Raw genomic sequence first — 21,604 nt, 5'->3', positions numbered from 1 at the left:
TATTTAAAAGTTTTAGACAACAAAAAGTAAACAAACCCGATTATGCACTCGCACGCATAGTGTGGAAACCCATCTGGGTCAAAAAAGTGTTGTGCTGCAGAGTCAGAATTTCATGGTAGAGAAAAAAGGCAAGCATGTCGTTCTGAAATGTCTCGCTTAAACAGTGCCCAACTTGCTGGAAATGTGTAGTGATTTTTATACATTGTATATATTATATATTTTTTGTTGCGACTTTCTGTTATGTGGAATGTAATAAACGAAAACTAAACGTTGAGTTGTTTCCCCTTTGTTTTACAAAGCCACTTCCACGTTTGTTTTATTTGAAGTGTTTACAGTTAAATTTAAGTTTCCGTTTGCTTGTTTAGCTATAAAAAGGCACAAGTAAACCTCATGTTATTACTTTATGAAAACGTGTCGATGGCCACTGTTTACTGTGAAGAAACAGCAATGGCAAGGAATGAAAATAAGTAAAAAAATATATAATGCGATGTCAACTTTATGTACTATTTTCTTCGGGAATAAACAAAACAACATTTAACTTGAACTGTTATTTGGCATCCTTTATTTTGTACTTAATTCATTGGGGTAAAGTAAGGTCAACACAATGTATTCTTTACTCCTGCGATATTTTTCTACTTTAACGTCTTACATATTGTAACGTCTTGCTGTAAAATAAAGGCACACACAGGGGCCACACCCCCCTCCCCCTGCTGCTATGCTGTCTCTGCTGCGTTCCGAGCAATATAATGGCTTTTATTACTTTTTGAAAATGAAGAAATATCAGAACAAATATTTAAATTATGAGCGAATATCTGAACATGAAAATGCCGTGCTCGTCCCAGTACTAGTTTAAACTAAACTCAGCACCATCCCTTATGAAAGGTTTAAATGGCCATGGTAATTTATTCATTTTATTTTAGCATGCTTTCACTATGCTTTACTACACTATGCTATCATGTTACTATTGTTGTAAATGACTTATATATCCTATTTACTTTTAGATTTTTGTTCTCCAGTCACACACTTACTTCTGTCTTACCTTAAGAAAAGGAGGCTGCCAGTGAACTCCATACACCAAGTTTTCGTGGCCTGCCAACACAGTCTCCAAGGTAACTGCAAATGATGTGCAACAATCTGAAGAATAAATAAAGGTCTGTTTTATACTGCAGAGTTAAAAACACACAGTGACTTTGGCCACTCCTCCTGGTGGTTTTGTAACCCCTTGACTTTCACCTGTTATTTGATTTTTTCCCGTAATGTACAAAAGTGAACCGATTTTGTTTTACACCGACTTTTTTTTTTTGATTAATACCTAAGGGACTAAAATTTGTAAAGCGTTTTGGCTCTTTACACAGTTTCGTGAAGTTATTCACTGGCTCCTGTCAGTTCATGTTGCTTTATTCACTTTTAGGAACTCACTTTCTTGCCAAATGAACAATTACACATACAATTTTTGTGTTTTTATTTACTACACAAGGCAGTGGCATTTTATTACATATGATTTCAATTTTACGACGATCAGTAAAGTTTATTTACTTTCACAATCCCTGTCCACACAGAAGCATGTGGCACAATGCTAGAGTTGAGCTGACAGGACATAATGACCACAATTGAATGGAGTGCAGTGCACAGCTCAATCCTTTACAGAACTACCACTTCTTCAAACAGTTAATTAAAACATTCAAGGTTAATTCAATTGAAGTAATTACATTTTAAAGGACAGCAGGACTTGGTACATTAAGTGGCAGTCAGTGTACCACGTACACTCAGCAGTCATGATTCACCCGTTGTTTTTACCATGAAGAAGTTCTGCACAACTTTTATAATGTCTTCCTCCAGGGACTCAGGACTAAAGGCAGGCTTTGCAAACACTGTGCACAGCCCACTAATAAAACATCCCCACCTGTTAAAAAATAAATAAATAAAACTGAAATGTATCCATTGTAATGCTACACTACATACTGCATTTATTTTCTTTAATATTTTATTACGACGGGACTCAACCATGTTTCAGCACAGAGCAAAAAACTTTATCCTTGCATTATAAACATATTTTAGAAATTGCAAGACAGAGGCAAAAAAAACTTACTTGCAACTTACTGTATATAGTCATTATAATTTAAGGAATTAGAATGTCTTCTTTCAAATGACTGTTTCCAACATTCATATGACTTAGCCATTTAAACACAATATTTTGTGACTTGCACAAGCCTTTATAACTAAGTTAACAAAATGCATTACCAGAAGGGACCTTGAAGAGAGCCAAAGAAGCATCTCAACATTCTGTACATAAAGTTTAAACTGCCTTATATTTGGTGGTCTTTTCAATGTAAAGAGAACCCTAAATGTTTAACATGAGAAAAAAAGCAGGGGAATGATAATTGTGCTAGATAAGAAGGCACCATGAATTACTAATGCCGTCTAGAACTACAGAATGACAGTGTCTGTTTCCATCTTTACCATGAACAGTCTACTCTAATCCTCAGATCCAATCTTCATGCCCATGGAGCGAGAGGACTTTCAGAAACTGAAAAAAAAGAAAAACAAAGGGGTCTTATGTTCATAATCAATAACACAAACATGGAATCAAACATTTCCATATGATTGTTTTCTCAGATGATAAGAAAAGAAACATTCTAGTTACACAAGCAATTGGTGAACAAAGTCTCTGATCATATCTTTTTTACAAAAATACTTTTATTGACTTCAATCTATTGAAAAAATATTCTAATGACAAAAGCCTGATACCAACAAGTACAATCAAACCCTTTAATATCACTGCATAAGAGACTGCACTAAAAAGAGCAGAGGACGCTATCAGAAGTTCACCAAAAAACTAGCAAAAGAGAATTGTGTTGTCTGTTAAACCCCATTCAGGCCACCTGTTACAAAAGATATTAATATCCCTGGGGAAAAAAAAACAGTAATTTCTTCAGATACATCCAATTTGTTTTAATGAGTCTCAAGAGCAGTGCTAATCCAAAATGATATTAATTTTCTAGGAATGACACTCATTTCTCACAATAAATGTTGAACCAGCAGGTAAACTACAGTATGCTTTTATTTACCATAAGCAATAAATATGATTGATATTTTCTAGAGAGTAATAATAATTGACATTACATTTGCCCACACAGACTCCCATTACAGTATAATCCAGCTAAACATTCTTATTAACAGTTTTTTTGGGTTCCACACTGTCAGAAACGTATGCAGCTTAGAAGACCTTACCTGCTTGCTCTGCTGTATAAATATATGAACTTTACAGTCATCACCCCCACAAGCCAAAACAGGAACTGAAAAAGAAAAACGATCATCAGCTTATCACAAACATGACCATTGAAGACTAGAACATTTCTTATACTGCTCTTTTTACAAATATTTATACATGTGTTGGTATAATTGCACAATGCTCTAAAGAATAGCACTTTAGTGCATCTGTCAAACTTCAAGCACATGAAAGAAAAATGGGACACTTGTGGTTGAAGACATAGGCAGGACGACCAAAAAACTGAAATATCCTGCGCAAGTTTAGCCATCACACACACCATGAACTAAAGCAGTCATTTGTATTTCTACAGCAGATCTAATAATAAAATAAGCTTATAACTTTAGAAACACGCAGTAGTAACCTTTAAACGAGGTTAAATGTGTGAAATTGTATTGGTCAATGTAAGTGCATACAAATCCTTTTAAATTAGGACTTTATCAAATATGAACCCCTCAAGGGACACAAGGAATTGAGCGGTTGTTCAAACGGTTTCTTAAAATACATTTGAGAGTGACTCAGGGATCACAAGGAAATTGAAAATATGGATGACCAGATCCAACCTGTCAGTACATTGTAAATCCTGTTCCGTGCACCTCACTGCAACAATAAAAACGTTTATTTGTGGGACACATATGCTCCTTGTACCTTAAAGGGTTAAGAGTCTGGTTCTAAGTAAATGTGAGGCAGACTTATATTTAAGTGTAAAATGATATAATTATATTTAAGTGTAAAATGATATAATTATATTTAAGTGTAAAATGATATAATTATATTTAATGTAAAACTGAATGTTATTGTCGGGGCAGAGAGAAAAAGCAAGCGAGTAGTGTTAGTTAGTAACAGGAAGATCTGACCAATATAACTGTTACAGGAGACAGGGTCAAAGCTTTGCTCTTTTAAAGCTGCATATAGAAGACTTGCTGCCATATTCAGTAACTCTTGAGTGTCTCTGTTCACTTAACAGTGCTGAGCTAATGGCTGCTCATAGTGAGAAAGCCCCCGTTAAGTGTTGGTTCTGAATTTACAGGTAGCTGTTAAACATTAAAGTAAAAAATAAAAATAATACATTTTAAAACATGGGAGCAGCAGAACACTCACCACTAATGCCCGACAACAGCGCTAGGGAGACGTCCATTACAAATCCATTTCCAAACGATATGGTTTGAACACACTGTACTGAAGATTAAAAAAAAAAGAGTGAGGTAAAGTATGAGCTCACAGGATGCTTAAATATCATGAGGTCATGATTACAGATACAAGTGTCATTTACCCTAAAGACCTACACAACGCACAGAATGTTCTTTATTGACTGATGCACATATGACAAATGCATGCTGTGTTGAGACATAATAAAACTGACCATTCCTCCAAACCACAGACCGCATTACAGTATCTCGAGCATAAAACATGAGAAATATCTCCACCGCCCTGTATTAAACCACCCGAGACAGGGATATCTTTTCAAGTGCAGATTACATGACCTGCATCTGAAATAGGTTCATTCTAACTAGATGTGTCTGCCCAAATCAGAGCTCTCTCTTCTGATCTGCCATCCATGGAAAACTATGGGCGATGTTTGTTATGGGATCGTTAGCCAAGGTTACAGGGATTCACTCCTTTCTTATAGCCTGAAACAGGTGGTGTCATATCAGCTGCAATCACATCTAATCCAATCCTGCCGTTTTACTCTGTCCAGGCACAATTGTAACTCACTACTTCCTTTGGCCACATTTACTTCAGCCTGTTTGTGTCAAAATTGTCTCCATCATGAAACAAGGTGCAAGAGCAATTTATACAGTATGTATTTCAATTTAATAGGTGTAGCATTATACTGTACACAATCTATTCTGTGCAACTTGTAAATAACGTATGGCAACTGTCTATTATTCAGTGTCCTGAATTAACTCTCTACATGCTGTAGAAGTATGAAATTCAAAATGCCAGGTATAAAATTTAATTTTGGGAGATAAAACATGAACATTATTTTTAAGGAACATGTTTACTTGCTTTTTGAATTACTGGTGTCTAAAAACATATCTGTGTACAGCATGTTACAGGCACGTTGCCAAATGTTTGTCTGCATAGCCCATGTGTAACCACTTACTCTCTGGGCCTTGTCTAGTCCAGATTTTGACTGTGGAGTCGGAAGCAGCTGAGGCTACGAGTAGCTGACGGGCAGCTTCTGTATCCTGGTAAACAGCATCAACTACACAGACTGCTCCAGTGTGGCCAATAAGTTGTCCAGACTTGGAGAACCAGGCAGAAAAAAAGTGAATATATACACTGAAGATTTAAAGATCCAATTCAGCAGCTTTGAATACCTGTAAAATAGTTTATGTTTCCAGTCTTGGAGATATGTTACCCCAATGTTGATTCCCCCAACTCCCCTTGCATGACAGTATAATACAGAGGCTTAGTTTTTGTTTTAAGAAGAAATGGATATTTGTTATGTATTTATTTTTAATGATTCTATTTGTTCGGCATGAGCAGGGTGAATTTAATGGTAGCTCTGCTGACCCAGGAGTCAGAAATGATTTACAGCAAAAAAAAAGCAAAACAGCAATTCCAGATCCACACAGCAGGTGTCAATGTTGATGCTTACATAGCTTTAAAGAAGCAACCTTACTAATTGCAGTGGCAAATATTAGCTTCAGGGGAAGCATTAACGATTCAGAGCTGCAGTCTGTGCTACACCTCCACACATATTTTGTAGTTATCTTTTTTTAATATTATTGAGGTAATTAGGATATAATTCTACATACAACTCTGAAAGCACCCTTTTGAAAATTTGAATTTTGCATTCACTTTTTTTGTCTTGGGCCCAACCCCAAAAGAAAACAGTAGGTTTGCAAGACGTTTTGGGGAAAACTCTCGAGCAAGAACAGAGTTGACACCACCATACAAACATAGGACCCTAGAACGCTTAAGAACCAACCCTTACAGAAGGATCCAGATTATAATACCAACTCACAGGGGCCCTATTAAAAGGGAACTGCCTACTGTTTGCAACATACCTTTCCATCCTGTTCCTCCTAGAGAAGGACCAGGTTATCTGAACCTCCTGACACAAGTTCGGATTCTGGACCTGCAGCAAACAAAGACGTTTTAACTTGAGCAAAATACAAAATATAATCAGCTTTTCTCAGTACTGTATAATACACTTCTTCTGAACTAATTAAAAAACAGCAAACATTTTAAATGAACTAGACTGGTTAATAGCTTCTGCAGATAACGCATGTCATGTGTGACATTACCTAGAAGTAAATGTAATTTAAAAGTATCAGTACTAGCTTGTTACTCACTGCAGTCTTTCTTGTGAACCCACGGCACACAGTTAACTCTCCCTGACTGTCCATTAAGGGTAGAGATTACACTTCTTTTCTATTATCATATCAAAATTAAAAAAACATTCAGCATCCGGGCAGCAGTGTGGAGTAGTGGTTAGGGCTCTGGACTCTTGACCGGAGGGTTGTGGGTTCAATCCCTGGTGAGGGACACTGCTGCTGTACCCTTGAGCAAGGTACTTTACCTAGATTGCTCCAGTAAAAACCCAACTGTATAAATGAGTAATTGTATGTAAAAATAATGTGATATCTGTATAATGTGAAATAATGTATAATGTGATATCTTGTAACAATTGTAAGTCGCCCTGGATAAGGGTGTCTGCTAAGAAATAAATAAATAATAAAAGAAAAAAAACGGTGCTCTGACATAAAGAAAGCTATGGTGTTGAGTGAGCAGGCATGGGTTAAGATTATGTATTATTACAGTTGTCACATCAATTTATGCTGCCTATCAAATGTTCCTACTTTGCGTACTGCACATGCCCAGACTATTTCCACCCTGCTATGCGCAGGATGCTCATCAAAAACTGCTGCCTATATTTTTGGATGAGAAAGTGCGTGTTTTGTAAAGTTACATTTTACTCCACATGTAATAATTATATTAAATACAGACAGCAACTATACTGCAATTGTTTACATTGAAGCGCTGCGTTTTCTTGACACTGTATAACCCTGAAGTACAGCTTTGTAAAATTGTTTTGCAAAGTTAGTACTGTTATTATTATTATTATTATTATTATTATTATTATTATTATTAGAGATATTTCCTGGTGTGAATTCCAGTCATGTTATTGAGATTAGTTTAAAAATAAGTAATGTTAATTATATTACATTATTTTAGTTCTGCTATATATTTTTTGAAATCTTTTCAAACTACTCTCTATAATTATAACCACCAAAATGAACTGTTGGATTGTTATAACTTGACCCAAAAAAATTACATTTATAGGTACAGATGAAATTTTGGTACAGGTAGCAGATTTTGACAAGGTAGCAAAATTTGACGGTCATACATGTCATATATTGCTACCGGTGTTGTGTTATTTTCAGGTATGCAGTAAAAAGTGGTACGCAGCGCACTGTGCATGCTCGCACATGCCTAAACAACTTCCATTAAGAAAGCAGGGAATCACCCATTCAAATTTGGTACGTTGTGCTGTTTTCAGTCTTTTACATCTTTTTAAATTGAATTAACCATATTTTTCCAACGTTAAGAAAATAGTATGCAACTATTTATCATATGCAATACGTTGGGTCTTGTCATTTTATTACTTATGCAACTTGCAGTGGACTTATCATTTTGCCTTGTTCATTGTGATTTTTTTTTCTTATTTTTAGAGAAATTGATTGTCTGTTTCCAATTTAAATTTGCAAAAAAAAAAGTATAATTAATTGTAAATAGTAAATGGTAAACCTCTGTTTACAGCGTCTGTAAACCTCACAACTCTCGACTATACTGGACTACATGGCACCCACCTGTATCAGTACTTCCATCATCTTGTACTTGCACTGAACTGCTCCATACTTTGCCGTATTCCACTAATGCTCTTAACTATAACTATTCTCTGTATGTTGTACTTGATTTTACTCTTATAGGTATCCGAATTCATGTTGTTTGAAACTGCTCTTATTTGAAATCGTTCTTATCCATTTACGTGATCTTAATGGAACTTTCTAACACTACACCGGTAGCAAATTTTGACGAAGCAGCAAAAATTGACGTTACACCATTGCACTCGAATAACAACTTATTAAACATAAAAAATGGTACGCCTGTTACTGTAAAATACAGTTGCCAACCTTTATTTTTATAAAGACAAAATAAACACAATTGTATTACCAGTGGGTGGTGCAGGGCTACAGAGTTTGCATGTCCCTTATGCAACAATGCCTCCTCTCCCCTAAGAAACAACATTGCATCCAGTGACCTCTGTTAGAGAACCAGGAGCTTGCATTCAGATGAGTGAGATGAAGCTATATAGGAAGGGATGGGGAATAACCAAGATATTTGTATTTTTAACTCCAGGACTAGCAGTATTATCACTTTTTGTGTTTAATATCTTGGTTTCTTATGTGTTATTAACTTTAGTTGAGGATATTATTATTATTAGTTTATTTAGCAGACGCCTTTATCCAAGGCGACCTACAGGGACTAGGGTGTATGAACTATGCATCAGCTGCAGAGTCACTTACAATTACGTCTCACCCGAAAGACTGAGTACAAGGAGGTTAAGTGGCTTGCTCAGGGTCACGCAATGAGTCAGTGGCTGAGGTGGGATTTGAACCGGGGACCTCCAGGTTACAAGCCCTTTTCTTTAACCACTGGACCACACAGCCTCCTCCTATGCAGATAGAAATAAATGTGAACAATGAGAAATGATAGAGTTTGAGGAACAGAGTTTCTTTAAACGAGGAACACAGCAGCAAAAAAAAAGTTTTGCTTTTGATCTCAAAGAATCAATAGAACATATAGAGTTAGTAGTTCTTGGAGATAGGATGGCCCTAATCCATGAAGGACCTTATAAGTTATTACGGCAACTTTTAAATCATTTTGGTTCACTCACTGGTAACCAATGTAAGGACCTGAGCACTGGAGTAATGTGTTGAGAAAGACGAGTGTGAGAAAGCAGTCAGGCAGCTGCGTTCTGAACAAGCTGAAGCCTTCTGAGTTTAGTGGCACGTATACCAACAAACAAGGAATTGCAATAGTCAAGACGAGAAATTATAAATGCATGTATCAGCATCTCTGAATCCCTCGTATCCAGCACAGACTTCAATTTGGCAACATTTCTCAAATGATAAATGATATTCTGATAACAGAATCCAGGATAATAACAATTAAAAAAACACTTAAGACTACTTAGAAGTCCTTAAATTAAATATGTGAGATGTTTATTTCTGTTTTTTAATTGTATTGTGTGTGCTTTTCCTTTCTGAAAAAAAAAATGTTAATGACTATTTAGAGTTAACCGCTTCACAAATATAGCACATATTTATAATAAAACCATATGATCTGGAAATAACTTTTGTTAAATGTATGTTGTTAATATGGAGTGCATGTAGTAAATATGTGTTAAATGTATCTACCTGTATTTTGAAATGTATTAAAAAAAAAAGATGTGTTTATAAGGGGATAAAAACAACCTTTTCCAAATAAGAATACATTTTGCTGAGTTATTCACACCAGTCAAGCAATATAAGAAGGGACCAGAGTGAGCTGCGAGCAAAACAATAGAAAAATAGAATCGCAGGCAAATAATCCTTTCATGTCTTTTTGCAAAAGGGAAATCTCATTTATTTTCCTCTGTAATCCAGCTCGCACTTGCATGTGTGTTTTACTACCTCTGAAACACAACTGGAAAAAATCAAAGCAATGGTTATTTTTAGTGTTCTAAGCAGGGTGCCTGACTAATTTCTTGGAACGAAAATGAGGTCTAAATTAAATTCATTTGTGCATACCTTTCATGTTTGTTGAAATTCTGTCAGCATTTTGTAACAATTTCTTTTTGAACTTGTTTTATATATGCAGGGCAGAGGAGAGCCCTGCACGCGATTAGTGGGGCTGCAGTTAAATGTATTATTGTGGGGTGTATTATGATGTCACATTTATTGTGTTTGTTTATTTAGAACAGGTGAATGTGTTATTGTTTGGCAGCGTGGATGGGGTTAAAGCCCCACCTCTCTAAACTCATGTAGAATGTGACCATCTCCAGATGGATTCATTTATTGCTAATCCGGAGATGGTCAGATAGGAACGTGAGTGAGCAAGAACTGAAAGAGAACAAAACAAAAGTAAAAAGAGAGGAAAACAAACAAGTGTCACGCGTGCTGGAAGGACCAGCATGCTAGTGTCATCGGACCATCAGTGAAGGCGACTGCCCAGCCTGACCTGAGTATCGTTTTGTTTTATGTGTCTGAGACTTTGTTTTGTTTAAACTTTTTTTTTTTTTTATTTTGCTTGGTGAGCTGTGTGTTTTTGTAAAAGTGTTTTATATATTTTTGGTTGCAATAAATCTGTGCACCAGCGCTTTCACCCATAATTCCTGTCTGTATTAACCATGACTTTAAAATCAGCAGTGAGTGTGTATTAACCATGACTTTAAAATCAGCAGTGAGTGTGTGTTAACCATGATTTTAAAATCATCAGTGTGTGTATTAACCATGACTTTAAAATCATCAGTAAGTGTGTATTAACCATGACTTTAAAATCAGCAGTGAGTGTGTGTTAACCATGATTTTAAAATAATCAGTAAGTGTGTATTATCCATGATTTTAAAATCATCAGTAAGTGTGTATTAGCCATGATTTTAAAATCAACAGTGAGTGTGTATTAACCATGATTTTAAAATCATCAGTGTGTATTAACCATGATTTTAAAATCAGTAGTGAGTGTGTATTAACTATGATTTTAAAATCAGCAGTGAGTGTGTATTAACCATGATTTTAAAATCAACAGTGGGTGTGTATTAACCATGATTTTAAAATCAGCAGTGAGTGTGTATTAACCATGATTTTAAAATCAATTTGCCTTAAATACAGAATCTCACATCTCAGCCTATGTCAACGGTTTTGCTAGAAAAACTGTTTCCAGTAATTAATAATGCTGCCAGGATACCAAGAGATATCTCTCAATCACTGAAGTTCCTTCTGTTAGTGGCCTGTCACTATAGTAACTAATGCTGTCCAGTGAAAAATGACTTGGAGTGGGACCATTTATGAAAGGAGCAATATAGTAAGTATACTGGTTTAATAAACAAATTGTCATTTGTGACAGGTAAACTTAATACTGTAAGGTCTGATATTTTATGCTCCTGACAATTGGATTCGATCATCTGTGATCTCATATTGTTCTGATTAATATCCTGCATTTCACACCTCCACTTCTGGCAGAGCAGAGGGGCTCAGTGTTTCCTCTGAGGGATCTACACATACCAGTGCCATATTAGGAAGTGTTTCCTCTGAGAGATCTACACACACCAGTGCCATATTAAGAAGTGTTTCCTCTGAGAGATCTACACATACCAGTGCCATATTAAGAAGTGGTTCCTCTGAGGGATCTACACATACCAGTACCATATTAAGAAGTGGTTCCTCTGAGGGATCTACACATACCAGTGTCATATTAAAGAGTGGTTCCTCTGAGGGATCTACACATACCAGTGCCATATTAAGAAGTGGTTCTTCTGAGAGATCTACACATACCAGTGCCATATTAAGAAGTGGTTCCTCTGAGGGATCTACACATACCAGTGTCATATTAAGAAGTGGTTCCTCTGAGGGATCTACACATACCAGTGTCATATTAAGAAGTGGTTCCTCTGAGGGATCTACACATACCAGTGCCATATTAAGAAGTGGTTCTTCTGAGAGATCTACACATACCAGTGCCATATTAAGAAGTGGTTCCTCTGAGGGATCTACACATACCAGTGCCATATTAAGAAGTGGTTCCTCTGAGAGATCTACACATACCAGTGCCATATTAAGAAGTGGTTCCTCTGAAGGATCTACACATACCAGTGCCATATTAAGAAGTGTTTCCTCTGAGAGATCTACACATACCAGTGTCATATTAAGAAGTGTTTCCTCTGAGGGATCTACACATACCAGTGTCATATTAAGAAGTGGTTCCTCTGAGGGATCTACACATCAACTAATAAGCCTTTGTGTACAACAGGCTTCAGATGTGATACAACGTAAGGTTAATTTATGAGGGACAATGAAATAATTAAATGCATTAAATAAGGCACCCAATTATGTAAAAAACACAACCATAAAGAAAAAGTCATTTACTTGGTACTTCCAGTACCTCCCAGGAAGAGGTGCTCAAGGTTGTTGGAGTGCCAGTGATGATTACTAAGGGAATCTGTGTTCATGATCTGGGAATTTTGTAACTGATAGCTTTGACAAATGTGCATTATTATTATTTATTTTAATTTTATTATTTATCAAAAATGAAACAGTAATGTTTTTAAAGTAGAAAAAAACAATGCTTTTTATTTAGAAAAGCTATTTCTTTCAGCATTTTCTACTTATAGAAGTATCAACTTTTTAAGACCTTATCTGAAGGAGAATTATTTGCTAAATGAATGTGCACAGACCTAATTAGCATTTGAAAGAGAAAACCAAGTTAAAAAGAAATATATAGAACGACGAGGGCTGACATTAATGATTCTTCTCGCTGTTGATAATAATATACCATTGTTTTTGTGTTCTTTTAATCAATGTAACTCCCTGGTAGTGTACAAAGATTTTTTTTTTTTTTCAGGGCTGCAGTTTTGCTTTATAAAAGCAATCTCATTCTGCATTCTAAGATATCAAACGCGACATTATTTGAAATAGAAATTAAATGTCAAAGCTTCAATATGCATGAAGGAGCCTTAATTAAAAACAATTGGGTTTGACCTGGTTTAATGAACTGGTAGAATACTACAGTGAGACTGATGCTAACAAGTTGACGTTTAGGAATAGAATGGGATTGTTGTACAGTACATGATCAAGGAATATTTTAATATTCAAGCAAATAGTTTATTCTTGTCATACACCATGATATGAATTCCACATTTATTTAAGCATATATAACAGACATCATTACAGTTTGGGCTTCCTCCTCAAAAGGGTAATGTTATGCAGCACCCGGTGGAGAGTATTACTGCCAAGCATGTGTTTCCAGTAGACAAGCCTAATCTGAGACAATGCCATTTAGGTAATAACAAGCTATAAGTTACTCAGAGAATGAGTAGTTTTAAACACAGGAGGTAGGGCTTTTTCTTGTAGAGCTCCTAAATTATGGAATGCCCTGCCTTCGTTTGTCAGGGAAGCTGGAACTGTTAAAGTTTAAGACCAAAAACGCACTTTTATAAATAGCATTCTTATCTTAGTGGGTGTTAATGTAACTTTAAAATGACTGCTTTTGGATTATGTGTATACTGTTATTTAAATGGTCTGATTGTGGCAGTTGTACGTGTGACATGCTATACAAATGAATTGTGATTTGTTCTTTTTTTCTGCTATGTATTTGTTTCAGGGTAGCGGCGAGACAGAGACTCAGAAGCCAGGAAGCTGCAGTTAAGCGCTAAAGCACACATTTAATAAACAAAATAACACCAAATACAAATAAAAAGGGCACAAGGGCCAAAATAAAGGTTTAAACAAAACGCAAAAACATAGGCTGGGCATTTGCCGGCACTACTTACAATCAGACCACAAAAAACTGTTCCAGCTGGGCAGAGCCTTCACTGAACTTTACAAACACCAAATATGCAGAAACAGAATAGCAAACACAGTGTACACTCACCAAACTCCCCTCTCCTAGACAGAGGATTTTTGGCTGCTTTTATGCAGATGGCCACTCCCCTATTCGCACCAATTTGCACTAACTGGAGAGTGGCCACATCTGTGGTTGCTGGCAGGAACATTAACCCTGTCACTGACACAGTACTGTACAGTGCTTTGTGATACTTTTGTATAAAAAGCGCTATATAAATGCAATAAATAAAAATAAATAAAATTATAGTTGTTTCCACAATCCTTACATAGTGCCTCAGATTTAAAAAATAAATACTTTCTTCCTGGTATCTAATGATTGGCGATGGACCATAGCAGTGAAACAGAGTTATGTCTCAGGAAGTGATTTGAAAAACCAAGAAACAGCAGCAACATCCCAGTGCTCATTATACAGTAGATATACTTTCTGGCTTTGGTCCTTTTAATGCAGTGCAAGCAGTGACAGTTCTGCAAACATCAAACACAAAGAAAAGTGCTGTGCATTTCACAGGCCTTAATCACCTCCAAATCAGTGTACTAGCATGATAAAAGGAAACCTATTACATTCTGTCATTCTGTGCTAGTGAGGGTTATGTTCTTCATCAGGGGCTTTATAAAAACAAAAATCCGGAGGCTTTTACACAGCTTATAAACAAGCTATTTATTCTCTCTGTTTCTTTAGACCACTTTGTTGTGTATTCTGAACCTAATTGATGCTTTTAAGTTATGAAGGTATTTTAAGTTATTTGTTGCTTTCACTAATGTTTGTACAGTAGTAAGTACAGTAGTTCTCCACAATATACAAAGTAAACTTGTTTTTTCTTAATTGGTTAATTATTTTCCTTTATATAGTATTCACAATGTATATATTGTTTATATATAAGCGCCGCCTGGTAAACAGTGAGCAGCTTGGCTACATTAGATAGCCTGACCACCTCTGTGGCCGCAGAGTACCCCTTTTTGAGGTGTACCTCTGTGATCCTGCATTGCTTGTTGGGACGCAGCATCCACCGGTGGGAAGGACGCCAACCCAGCTTCCTTTGCCCCCTGCATGTTAAAGGCCGAAGCCTTGCGAGATGTCGGAGTCCCCCAGGTGGACTGCACCTCCTTTATAAAATCAGGGAATGTCGGGAGCATCCTTGATTAACGGGGCTGAGCTGAGGGCGACTCAAATAGAGAGCACCGCGGTTGCTCCACCATAGGCCACTCCACACCCAGGTGGCGGGTTGCTCTCTCAACCAACGACCACATAGGGTCGTTGGTATCCAGTATCTCCAGCTCCACGTCCTGTTCAGAGGGCTGGGAGGTTAACTCTGCCTCTGCACTGTCCTCCTCCAACAGAGGCTTCCCGTCAGATGCGTCCCTAGAGACAGCATCAACGTCTCATTCCTGGTGTAGTTGAGGGACGGGGACCGGTATTGGCTGTGGAGGAGCCACCGGCTGGCTAGTGGGCCTGGGCAGCTGGTGTGAGACCGGAGGCGCCACATTCGCCAAGGACATCAGGAGGGACTGCTGGCCCATCATGACCTCCATAAATTGAGACATTTTGGAGGTCAATTCCGCCACACCTGATCGGTCCCTGTATCGCCTGTCTCAGCGAGGGGAACGGGACCGTCCCTTCCGGCGCGGTGACCTGGAGCGCGATCTGGACTCCCGACGGGGGCGTTCCCTGCAAGGGGAGGGATCTCGCACGACAGGACTGGGGGAGCGTTCCCGCAAGCATCTGGGCGGGGACCTCTGACCAGCTGTGAGCTGGGAGGACGGGCTTCTGGAGAGCTGCAGCCTGACTGGCAGAGTCGCCGTGGACGACGGCGGGGCAGAGGCGGTGTGGGACGACCCCGAGGAGGGCGAATGCCCACCAACTGCCGCCTTCGCCCTCTGGCGAAGGGTGCGGGGTTTGGAATCCCGCACACAAGCCAAAATATGTCCTGTCCGCTAAGGCGGATGCGGCGTGCTCTGGGCCCAGGCACGCCACACAATCATCATGTGGGTCACTCGCAGGCAACTTCGCCTGGCAAGTGACGCACCAATGGAAAGACATGCTCATGCACCGAGCATCGAGCGCTGAGCGTCGAACGTCGAGGTGCGTGAGCGTGTAGCGTCGATGCACCAGGCACCAAGCGTCGAGCGCTGAAGCGACGAACGTCAAAGCGTCGAGGTGCGTGCGTTGAGCGCCGAGCACCGAAGGTGCGTGCGTTGAGCGCAGAGCACCGAGCGTCGAGCACCAAGCGCCGAGCGCCGAGCACCGAGCACCGAGAGCCGAGCACCGAAGGTGCATGCGTCGAGTGCCGAGCACCGAGCATTGAGTGCCGGGGCACAGAGCACCAAGCACCGAGCGCCGAGCACCGAGCACCGAGAGCCGAGCACCGAAGGTGCATGCGTCGAGTGCCGAGCACCGAGCATTGAGTGCCGGGGCACAGAGCACCGAGCGCCGAGCACCGAGCACCGAGCACCGAGAGCCGAGCACCGAAGGTGCATGCGTCGAGTGCCGAGCACCGAGCATTGAGTGCCGGGGCACAGAGCACCAAGCACCGAGCGCCGAGCACCGAGCACCGAGAGCCGAGCACCGAAGGTGCATGCGTCGAGTGCCGAGCACCGAGCATTGAGTGCCGGGGCACAGAGCACCGAGCGCCGAGCACCGAGCGCCGAGCGCCGAGCGCCGAGAGCCGAGCACCGAGCATTGAGTGCCGGGGCACAGAGCACCGAGCGCCGAGCACCGAGCACCGAGCGCCGAGCACCGAAGGTGTGTGCGTCAAGCACAGAGCGCAGAGCACTGAGTGCCAAGCACCGAGCGCAGAGCACCAAACGTTGAGCGTCGAAGCGTCGAAGCGTCGAAGCGTCGAGCACCGTGCGTCGAGCACCGTGCGCCGAGCGTCGAGCACCGAAGGTGCGTGCGTCAATGGAAGTGCACCGAGTGTCGAGCACCGAGCGCTGAAGCGTCAAGCTTCGAGCACCGAGTCCCCAAGCGCGGATGCACTAAGCACCAAGCACTGAAGCGCTGCACCAAGCGCCGAAGCGCTGACACCAAAAGTGCCGGAGCGTGAGTACCGAGCGTAGAACGCTAGCACAGACGCCTAGGCGTCAGCTGACCCGCAGAGCGGAGACGCGAAGTGCTGGTACAGTGTCTTGGGTGCTGTGCAATACCTACCTGTTGGTACTGGGAATTGCACTTTGTGGTCGTCTTCCTCTGTATAGTGAATGGGATTTTTTTTTTGGACGCTGCAGCAACTATATAAAATAAGGGGACTGTAGGGAAACCGTACAGCTACCACGTGGCAGTACAGAACACGCCGCAATGGGAATCGGGGAACACTGCAGTGCAGGCTCACACACACGCGGTCTAAATCAAGACTGAGGCTGCAGTATACGCGCGTGGCCTAAGGCCAACGCACAACACGTCCTCTAAACAATATATAATATATATAAACAATAGATATATATATACAGAAAAAACCCGAAATACAACAATAATAATTATTAATTAATTAGAACAGAGGGAAGACGAGAGACCACGAAAGAAAGAAAAGAAACGCAATGCCGAAGCAAAGCGTGAAGGAAAATATAAATGTAATACAAATATATAATCCTAACAAATAAAATAATAATAACTGAAATAAACTCGGAGAAGGGGAAAAAAACAGCTTCTCAAGCTTACACTTATTGAGTACAATCAGTTACCTAGCTCTATTACCTACCGCTACCAATGCTGAAGACAAAAGAGGAAATGAGTCTCTGCGCACTGCGTATAGTAAGCTCCCAGGGGGGCGGGATTACACGGCAGCTCGTGCAGAGGCCTATCGGCAGCTTTGCTATAAAAGCTCAGCCAATCCCTACTGCCTGACGGCAATATCCCATACCTTGATGGTTATTTTTGACTTGAAAGGGAACTACAGTTACATTACATTCCTGTGCAGCCGCGTCTGCCATATTGCGAATTGTTCCCACTTGTCTCCGTCTTTAACGTAAAGAGTTCTGGGACTTCCACACAAAAACACTTCTGCAGAAGTCAGCTGTTTTGTACACTCAGTCGAAGGGTGCAGTGAAGGGCACAGAAAGCTCAATTGTTTATATTTACTTTTACTTTTACTCCTCTGCCTGACTCACGTTCTGCCTCTGAACACCCCTTTCTCACCCATAATTCATTAATGAATTAATCATTTAATAATTTATTCAATTCACAGCTCCAGCCACATTCCCATGTGCTTTACAAGGAGGATTTTAACTGCCTCCCTGCCACCACTATTCCACACACACAAACCCACATCCCTGTGCTCACATGCCAATATATATATACAGTATATATATTAACACCCCTGTGATACATAACACAAACTATACAAAATAAACCAAAATTAGGGCGGGGGTACCCCATCAGACATCTCCCTCCTTGTGCGCAGCACACATGGCCTCAAAGGCCACCTCCCCACTTAAAACCCCAAAAGTCTTGCCTATAGTCCTGGGCCAAGAACAGACGCATCAAGGGCGGCAATGTTGCCAGTAGCAATGCTGTCAGCAGAAATGCTGACAGCTCCAATATGGGCTCCTCCAGCCTAGGCGATTCTGGCAGCGAACATGCTGCCAGTAGCAACGCTGGCAGTTGCAAGGCTGACAGCGGCAATGCTGTCAGCGGAAGTGCTGGCAGTGGAGCGATGTCCTCCTCCATTTGTAATGCTGACAGCAGGGTGAGTTCTTCCTCCCGTAGCACTACTGGCAGTGGAAAGGCTGCTGGTGGCAATGCTGTCAGCGGATATGCTGACAGCGGGGTGGCATATTCCAGCAGCGGAAATGCTGCTAGGGACAACACTGGCAGCGGCAATGCTGGCTCCTCCACGGTTTATTGGGATGAATATTCCCAGCCCCAAACAGTCTTGCACATTCACACAGCAGCTTTTCTGACTCAGCTGTCCGCTCTGTCCTCTGTTCTCTCGTTTGCTTTAATTATAAAATTGCTCACCAGAGATTATAAAAAATACTGCATGGGGTAGTGTGTAATAAATGAAATGTGATGCTTGGAGGTGTAGTATCCCACCCTGAGGGTGGGCATTAAATGTTTATGTAGTATCCCACCGCTCGGATGGGCATAAATTCTCATATCACACACTAACCCATGCAGTAGTCTCTATATAATTGAACACGCTATTTAATTTTCCTAGGTTTTAGCTTCCTAAAGTTAATTAGTGCTAAAGACAAAACAAACTTTCAAAATGGGTTAACACAAACTAACATACAAAACTGTATTTATATTATAACCAAACTTGACATACACATAAACCCAACTATTTTCTTCAAAACAACAGGTGCCATATTATTTTTAATGCTCAGAACACATTTTATAAACAATTTGATGCATGTTCTATTGTTCTTTTTATGTTCATCATTTCCAAACAGGAAATTCACTTTTCAAACAGGGTGAGATAAGATGACGTTAACAGCTTGTGACAAAGCTGAGGCTCTGCACATGGGCGTGCACGTGGGTGTGAGTGTGCACGTGGGTGTGAGTGTGCACGTGGGTGTGAGTTTTGTGAAGGAAGCTGGAACCAAGATAACCACCTTTGTACAGCAACAGGGCATTGTTTAACCGTTTAATTGTTTGATTGTTGGATTAATTGAGTGATTGAATTTTGAATGGGAGAGGGTGGAATGTGGCCAGGTGGTGATTGGATGATTGATGAAATCAATTAAGCCCCTGACCACATGGTATTAAAAGGGAACAAAGGAGTGTTTGTTTGGTGAGAGTGTGTCAGTGAAGGTGTGTTGCCCAGCTTGGGTGTGCTATTTTGTTTGGTTTGTAGGGTTTTTGTTTAACTTTTTGTTTGTTCCTGTTTTTGTTTATTTTGTTGAATAAAAGTCCTCAAGTTCTGTGTTTGGAGTTTGCTATTTCTCCCACTGACCAGCCTTGACTGCCCGCCACTACGCCACACAGCTGTAAAAAACTAGGAATGCAGATGAGCCCGGCTCTTTTGCATAGTGGTTAAGACACTCGCTTGCTGCAGGAGGGGGCGCTGTTTCATGACCAGCCTCCGCCCTGTGTTCCAATATCTCTGTTAGGTGCCAATAAGTTACCTGCTCCACAGTTCTATCCTATAAAATACAATTAGTGAGGGAGCACCAGATTGTAGTTCCAGGAGATCTTCTTTCCATGTTCTGAAGCTTTATTACAGCAGATTCTGGGATATGACAAAACTGCATCCCAGAAATATGAAGATAAGCTTTACAGAATTAGAACCATTATACAGCATTACTACATTTAAAATAGCTACCAGAAAAGCAGCGTTCTGCATGGGGTATGTTATTTAATAATAGTATTTAGGTATGTGCTCACTTGTTTCTCTGCACTGTTATGAAAATGTTCAATCTAAACTCCAATCTGGATACCCACGTCAGTGCCCAGGAGGGATATTTAAGCCTCCTCATAACTTATGAGCCGTAAAAATTAGTAATATGTTTCTGTAGGAGTCAATTCCCAACTGTACCTTTTCAATTTAAATGAATTTTCTCAAAAATGTCACAGCGATCCTTTAGGGAGTTTGCTGCAATACTTTGCAAAAAAAGTACAGTGATCATATTAATAGTGACCTGAATCTGAAACCCTGAGACACTGTAATTAAAGTGCCTGTATGCCTGTAAGCCTTAAGGTGCTTTTCAGTCAAGCAAGTAATTTGTGTGTCTGGAAACCTTATTCTTATGAAAACAGACACATTATACTTATTTTGCAATAAGTGTTAACTCAAAATGAATACATACATTTTCTTATAATTTTGGTGTTTCCAAACAACTGATTTCAAAGATTCATACTAAAACTAATTATGAAAATATTTATAAACTGAGATGCCTGTATGCTTTGTGGACATTAATGACCTCAAAGTATATCATGATTTGTTCCACTGACATTCATTTTACACAGATACTGTACTGTTAAACATGAAATGTTTGCCAACAAGAAATATTCACTAATTTTGCTTTTATTAAAAAAACGTAAAATATACAAGCCACAGAATTAGCATAATTACTCAATTCAAGTTATATACAGTAAATCTATAGTTTAAAATGCGCAAATATCCATTGCCTTAAATTTATCCATAGTGAGACATCTGCAAAATAATGCTGCTGCAGAGATTTGCTGTTTTACAGTACTCATTTGCACCTGCTTGCCTATCTTGCCCTATCCTTGAGTGTCAGAATGCACTGCTTCTTGTGTTCAGATCTAGCTAGGGGCGTTGTTTGGTTTGTGTTCTCTCCCTTTCTCTCCTTTCATTCTGGTAGTAAGAGTCCTAACTTTTTGGGCCCACACAAATCGGTCCCAAGACAAAATATTTGTCTAACCATACAATTTGTCACCAATATTTTCACATATAAAATACATTTAATTGAACCCACACCAACATAAATAAAATTTATTTTCTGATTGGATTATCACTGGCCGAATAGGCACATTGTATGTGTGCATAAAAGACATGACTACAAACCCTGCTAGGGGGGATTCCCCTTTAGCGAAACTGTAGCGCGTCTGTCAGTGCCGAGGGTCAGCAGTTCAAATCCAGACCCCGGAGGCGGATGAAAAAAATATAATAAATACATAAAAAGCCAATTACAAGTCCTACACCTGTACCCTGCGAACCACTTTGCCACACGTGGTATCAGATAATGGGACTATGGATCGCCCTGCATTAGCGGAGCTGCTGGAGGCGTTGGACCACAGATGGGAGACCGAGGAGACAGAGAG

At 39.9% G+C, this 21,604-nt stretch overlaps 1 pseudogene; it reads right to left on the bottom strand.

The window, feature by feature from the left end:
• Positions 1-15,604, bottom strand: part of LOC131733313 (elongator complex protein 2-like) — a 49,439-nt pseudogene extending 33,835 nt beyond the window's left edge.
• Between the last annotated feature and the right edge of the window lie 6,000 nt (positions 15,605-21,604).

This window comes from Acipenser ruthenus, chromosome 4 (assembly GCF_902713425.1).
Source record: "Acipenser ruthenus chromosome 4, fAciRut3.2 maternal haplotype, whole genome shotgun sequence".
NCBI classification, from domain to species: domain Eukaryota; kingdom Metazoa; phylum Chordata; class Actinopteri; order Acipenseriformes; family Acipenseridae; genus Acipenser; species Acipenser ruthenus.
This window is presented reverse-complemented; position numbering and strand designations above follow the sequence as displayed.